General features: G+C 35.4%; 1 pseudogene; it reads right to left on the bottom strand.

The window, feature by feature from the left end:
- Positions 1-207: 207 nt before the first annotated feature.
- Positions 208-1,350, bottom strand: LOC135276370 (myb/SANT-like DNA-binding domain-containing protein 2; annotated as a pseudogene).
- Positions 1,351-6,045: the final 4,695 nt, after the last annotated feature.

Raw genomic sequence — 6,045 nt, 5'->3', positions numbered from 1 at the left:
TTGATATCAATGTTTAACTTACAGAAAAACTGAATTAATTTTATCCCTCAAAATCAGACCTTAAAATCTCACATACCGACCTCTTCTGAAATAGTGCTTAGGCCTAGAGGAATTGAATAGTTTTAATTTCTGGCCCCCTGCTGCACAAAAGCAGTTCATTTTGATTATTGCCTTCTCCCAGGTCTGCAGATGAGGCTTTGATTGATGTCAGTGTCTAAGAATTAGCAAGATTTGGTAACATTTTAGACCCAGGAGTAAAACCCTGTGATTTAACAAATCTCTCTCTACTTCCACAAATTTGATATAGATGAATTTGGGGGAAACTCCAGGATCCCTAATACAGTTCTAGAGAAAATCTCATTAACACCAACCCAATATTTGCTGAAGGTTTTGGTATTCACTTGGAAATATAAAAATAAGCACTGCTGCAGAGTACTGACCTCAGCAATTCTGAAGTAACGAAAGATAATTAGGGTGGTTTCTATTTTCACCTGTAATGAGGTTGCGCTGAAAGGGTTTCCAGGTCAAACTCGGCCCTCTTTTTCCGGGTCCAGGGAACACTGCTCCATGTGTGGTGAGAGGGGCCTCTCAATACATTCTTCATAGTCAATAGCATAAAGGCCTGGGCTCGTAGGAATACCTCCAGGCAATACATACTGAGCAAAATTCCCACAGGTTGGTTGGACAATGGATAACCAACTTCCGTGTGCAGCTCCAAGTACCTCGCTTCGCTAATAGTGATCTCTACTCCACCTCCTGAAACAAGCTACTGCTGTTAACAGGTACAGGCTGGCAGGACTGAGCATCCCATCCTTCCTGACCAAACACCTGTTCCAACTGTTCAAATGTGTAACTGCTCTTTTCTTTTCCCAACGCCTTGTTCTTTCACCGATTGTAACAACTGCAATGGGTCAAAGTAAGTAAATCTGGTATTGGGTTGTATAAGCAGAGGAATCACACGTAACCTATGAAGGTGGCTTTTCCTCACTATTCAGCACCAGTGAGGCCACAGCTGGAGCACAACATTCAGTTCTGGGCAAGGAACCAGCTTGATGCGCTCCCAGCGCTTGGGACAGGGTCCGCTCCTAGACCAGCTCGGTCAGGGCCCTGGACACGCGCTCCTATATGGCTGGCCAGGGTTTCCTTGCTGCCGACCACTGTGCCGCCTCCCTCCAGCTGCTGGTACCGCGTCTCCATCAGCTGCTCATCCCCCACACTGCTATAAACATGTTCCTCTCTGCTGGCGTCCACGACATGCCCTGGCAAGCGACAGCCCTGCACTGCCGTCACCAGGGGAAAAGGAGATGACAACCTTGTCTGGCTTTTATGTGAAGTTAATGCTAGTCTCATAAACACAGTCGAGTGACTTTTTTTTTTTCTCTCCTAAAATGTTCATGTATTCTTGGTGTTATTTTTATCCATGTGTGAAAAAATCACTTGTAACTAGGATTTTAATTTTCTAAAATTTTTGGAGATGTACTGTATTCTGTTTTATGTTTGGTTTTCTTTCCTTTTTTTTTTTTTCTATTGGATTATTATTCCTTTCCAAGTTCAATAAGTTTCAATTATTGCTTTTAAGAATTTATTATATCTACGTTGTCACGGTTTGGGGCATAAAATTGTTTATAATGCCATTATTGTGTTATTTAGTTTAGCAGATCTGCTAGAATGTTCCTTTCTAATTCCTGAGTCTGGTGATTTTTTTTTCTGTTTACTTTTTAAAAATTAGTCTTGATAAGGGATTATCAATTTTTCGATTTAGTTAAATTTTTCACTATACATAATCCTATCTTATTTGTTCTGGTCTCTTATTTATAGTTTCTTATTTCCTACTCTTATTACATATGATTTGCTGGACTTGCTCTAGATTTTGAGATAAAAGTCTTAGAGTATTTATTTATTTATTAAATTTATTTATTAAATGCACTTTTGTTATGAATTTCCTCTAACATCTGTTATAGCTTTATCTTATTGTATTTTATGTGTTGTGTGTGTGTGTTGGGTATATATTTGTGACCTAAACCCCAGAAACTGATTTTCTTACACTTCTGCTGACTAGAAGCCCAAGGTCAAGGTGCCGGCAGGGTTGGTTTCCTCTGAGAGCCATATAGAGAATGAATCTGTTCCTGGCCTGTCTCCTTGGCTTACACATGGTTGCCCTCTTGGTACTTCTACACATGGTGACATGGTGGTTGCTCTGTGCACACCTGGCCTTTTTGTCTTTCTCTCTCTTCTTATAAGGACATCAGTCGTATTGGGTTAGAGATAGGCCTTATTGGCCTCATTTTAACTGAATCACCTCTTTGAAGGCCCTATCTCCTTCCTCAGTAAAAGCCCTCTACTGAGACAAATTGTGCATTCTCAGTCCCTTGCATAATCACATTGTCAGAAAGACGCCAAGGAAAAGGTACCTATTTAACTCATCTTTTAAGAGTACCTCTTCTCTGAGTCCTTAACATTTCTCATTCTTGATCCTTATAAAGCTATTCATTGTTTGAAAATATATGATATTTTTCATTATATATTAAGTTCTTCTGATAATTATTAGTGAATAATGTTCTACTCTGAACTATCACATCTTAATGAATAAAGCAGTCTTAATTCATAAAAACTGGAAACAGCAGTCTTATATATGTAGTGTTTATAATGTAAAACAAAATAATGAATAAAAATAAAAATTCTATATTTACATAAATATAGTAAAAGAAAAATTAAATAACCTAAAATCCATATAATGTATTTTGAAGTCACTGATCAAACTATGAATTCTGTTATCTTTTTTCTATTTTTACTGTAGATAAAGTCCTATGGTATTAAATAAACTTAGAATATCACAGTTCCATGCAAAGTTTATATAATTGAATGAAGCTATGAAAGATACAGTCTATGAGGCATACAACCTGAAGTAATAATTCTCATATCTATCTCAAGTCAACTCCAGCTTCTATTTTATGGGCTTTACAGCAACTGAAATCCTACACAAAGTCCTAATTGAAAAGAATTTGACAGTCTTGGTTTTAGCTTCCTCTAGACAATATGACACATCCCCAAACCATATTGTACAACTTAGTACAAATTGCAGTTTGCTCAAGAGAGACTTAAAATGATGATGAATGACAGATTTTGTTAGAATAAGTTACATATGACTTTGAAAGTGATTTCAACTCCACATTGAGATGCCATAAAATTGAGTCACATAAGCTAAATCAGAGCTGGCAGGGAGAAATTCAGAAATCAGGAGACATTCTTCATCATGAGAGCCTACTTTGAAACTTAAATAATAACAATGCAAAATACACATTTTGAACACTGGATTTTCGAAAATTATTTTGGCCCTTAAGAAAATAGAAGGTTCTGGATATACCATGTAAAAAAGAAATGGAGAAGGTATTGACTACAACAACTTTTTACAAATATTTGAAATTCGGTTCTTGTTTTTTAAACTGTAATGGGAATTAATTGCATAACTTGTTTGATTTAATTAAAATACATTAAGACTTACGACTGGGAATAAACTGACATTAATTCATATGGTCAATAGCCATGAATTCCACACTGTTTTGTGGCAGGAACCATGCCTTTCCTGTGTTTTGTTGCCCATAGCAGACACATGGTAGAAATTACTAATAAATTCAGATTTAATCAATATATATTAAGTAGACAATTTAACAAATTTTTAATTCTTTTAATTACTCAATATACCCAGTGTAAATATTGTAATTCCAAAAGAAGAAAGAATACATATAAAGAAATGTAATAAATTGTGCCATATTGTATATGGAGTAAGGGTAACAGCTAGGTTTCTAGTTAATTTCATCTGTTCTTCAGCATCAGCTCTTTCTGTTATAGCTCAAAGAATCCAACAGTATTCATCTCTTCCTTCATTTGGTGCTCTGTGAAACGCTCTTTAAAAATATCTTCAGGAAAATATTTCAATAGGAAAATATAGCTGCTGACACTTACCAGCATTAGAATATGCGTCTATATGAGTGTGTGTGTGTGTGTGTGTAAGTGTGATTTTTGATTAATTATATACTTTTATACATCTTCCTATCTATGATGATCTCAAGTCAATATATTTATGTTTCCATTCTCATTTTATTCTCTACTCTATATATGATCTTTCGTAGTGCTAGACCTAGACTGTATATATGATCCCCACTTCTGTTTACCTGCATAATTAATAATAGCCATCACTTTTTAATTTTAAACGTGGAGGCATCACTTACATTCTTCATGAAATTTTAGTTTTACAATTTGGAGCATATGTATACTTGAGTATATGTGTATTGCACTTATGTGTTTAAGTATGAATACATATACATATGAATATATATTAATCCCGACATATGTATTAATCTTAGATGAAAATAAACTTTGGAGCTCTGAAGTAACAGTACAAAATTCTCAGGGTTTTCTTTTTAATCATGTCCAATAAGTGAGGGAGAAGAAAAGGTAAAATCAATTAGATAAATAGTTAAGACTGGTCTTCCAAGAAGCAGCCTGCTTGAAAAATCACAGCTACAGGCAACAATAGAGCAGCCTCGGGAAAACTCAGGCTGCACCTGCACTGCTAAGCAGGCAGGGTCCAGTACAGAAGCCTTTTGTTCTTTGCGTAATTGGTGGGCTCCCAGAAAAAAGTTTCCTCCCCTTTTCAGACATGTACATGGTGGGATCCATGGGAACTTGCACAGGAAGGAGGGGAGCTTACCTAAAACAAACACACAGTTACATAAACAAGAGAAGCAGTGCTTTGTACTTGCCTAAAGACATATTCACAACTATATAAGAAGGACTTGTGCAGATGGCTTTTCAGATTTACTCAAACAGCTACATTGACAAGAGAAGCTTCTGATAAAAGCTTTTGAATTCAGCTGTAAAAATGGTAGCTCACTCAGGCTCCCCTCTCTGCTGTGGAGAGCTTTCTTCTTGTGCTTGTTAAACTTTCACTCCAACCTCACCGTTTATGTCTGTCCTCTTTAATTCTCTTGCTTAATAGATGATGAGCTCAGATGATATCTTAGACAAGACCAGTGATCCTGACCTGTTTCATAAGTATCTGAAAAATTCATAATTGAATATATTTAAAGCGAAAAACTCTCCCCCAAAAAGTAATAAAAGTCTATCTTGAACTTACTGATCATGTTCATCATAAAAAAAAAACTTCCCTGAGACAGAACGAAAGCAGAACGTTTAGACAATTCCAAGAATACATATGTATTTGAGTTTATTTTTATTTTCCAGATTTTTTTTCCCAATTCTGTGACAAAATAGTTGTAGTTATACAACAGGAATGTAGGCTCTAAGAAGTTAGAATATGAGGCAAATATTTTAATTTTATGTCATGAAGACAATAAAAAAGAAAATATGCTAATAATTGAGACAGCGTAAGAATTTTAATATTGGCAAAGAGATAGCTGTCAGCAAGTATAAAATGGGTATAATGGTCATCTATTGTTATATAACCAACTGTCACAAAACAAAATACATTTTATTATGTTTTACATATTTATGGGCAAGAACTTCAGGTGGGAACTGCCTGGGAGATTCTTTAGTTAATTAAGAAATAATTTGTGCCAAGAATCCGCCACAGTGTGCATGAAGTTGTCATCAGCAATGAATGATGCATGATTTATCTTACTGGTATTAACACGAGAAGACTTACGACAACGTAATATAATTCCAATGCTCATTTTTCCTTATTCATGTCTTAGAGGTCAAATACACGAACATAACCAAATAATACAGAGGAGAAATAAGGATAGTAAATACAAAGAAAAAGGCAACTACATTTATACTGGGAAGAAAGCATAATTATTTTGAGGTGCACTCAGTGTAATAATATACTGAGAGACTTTATCAATAAAAAAGAATGAGTTCAAATGCATAGTAATATAACATTACTGATTGGAATTCTAAATAAACGGTAGCCACACAATGCTTTTATAAGTTCAAGGTAACTATGAAAGCAGAGTAATCGGTTACATATGAGTGAAAACACACATGCTCACAAATACACTGCTTAGTGGTCTTAAAAGCACAGAA

This window comes from Aotus nancymaae, unplaced genomic scaffold (genome assembly GCF_030222135.1).
Source record: "Aotus nancymaae isolate 86718 unplaced genomic scaffold, 86718_ANA_hifiasm-v0.15.2.pri h1tg000022l_1, whole genome shotgun sequence".
Lineage (NCBI taxonomy): Eukaryota > Metazoa > Chordata > Mammalia > Primates > Aotidae > Aotus > Aotus nancymaae.
This window is presented reverse-complemented; position numbering and strand designations above follow the sequence as displayed.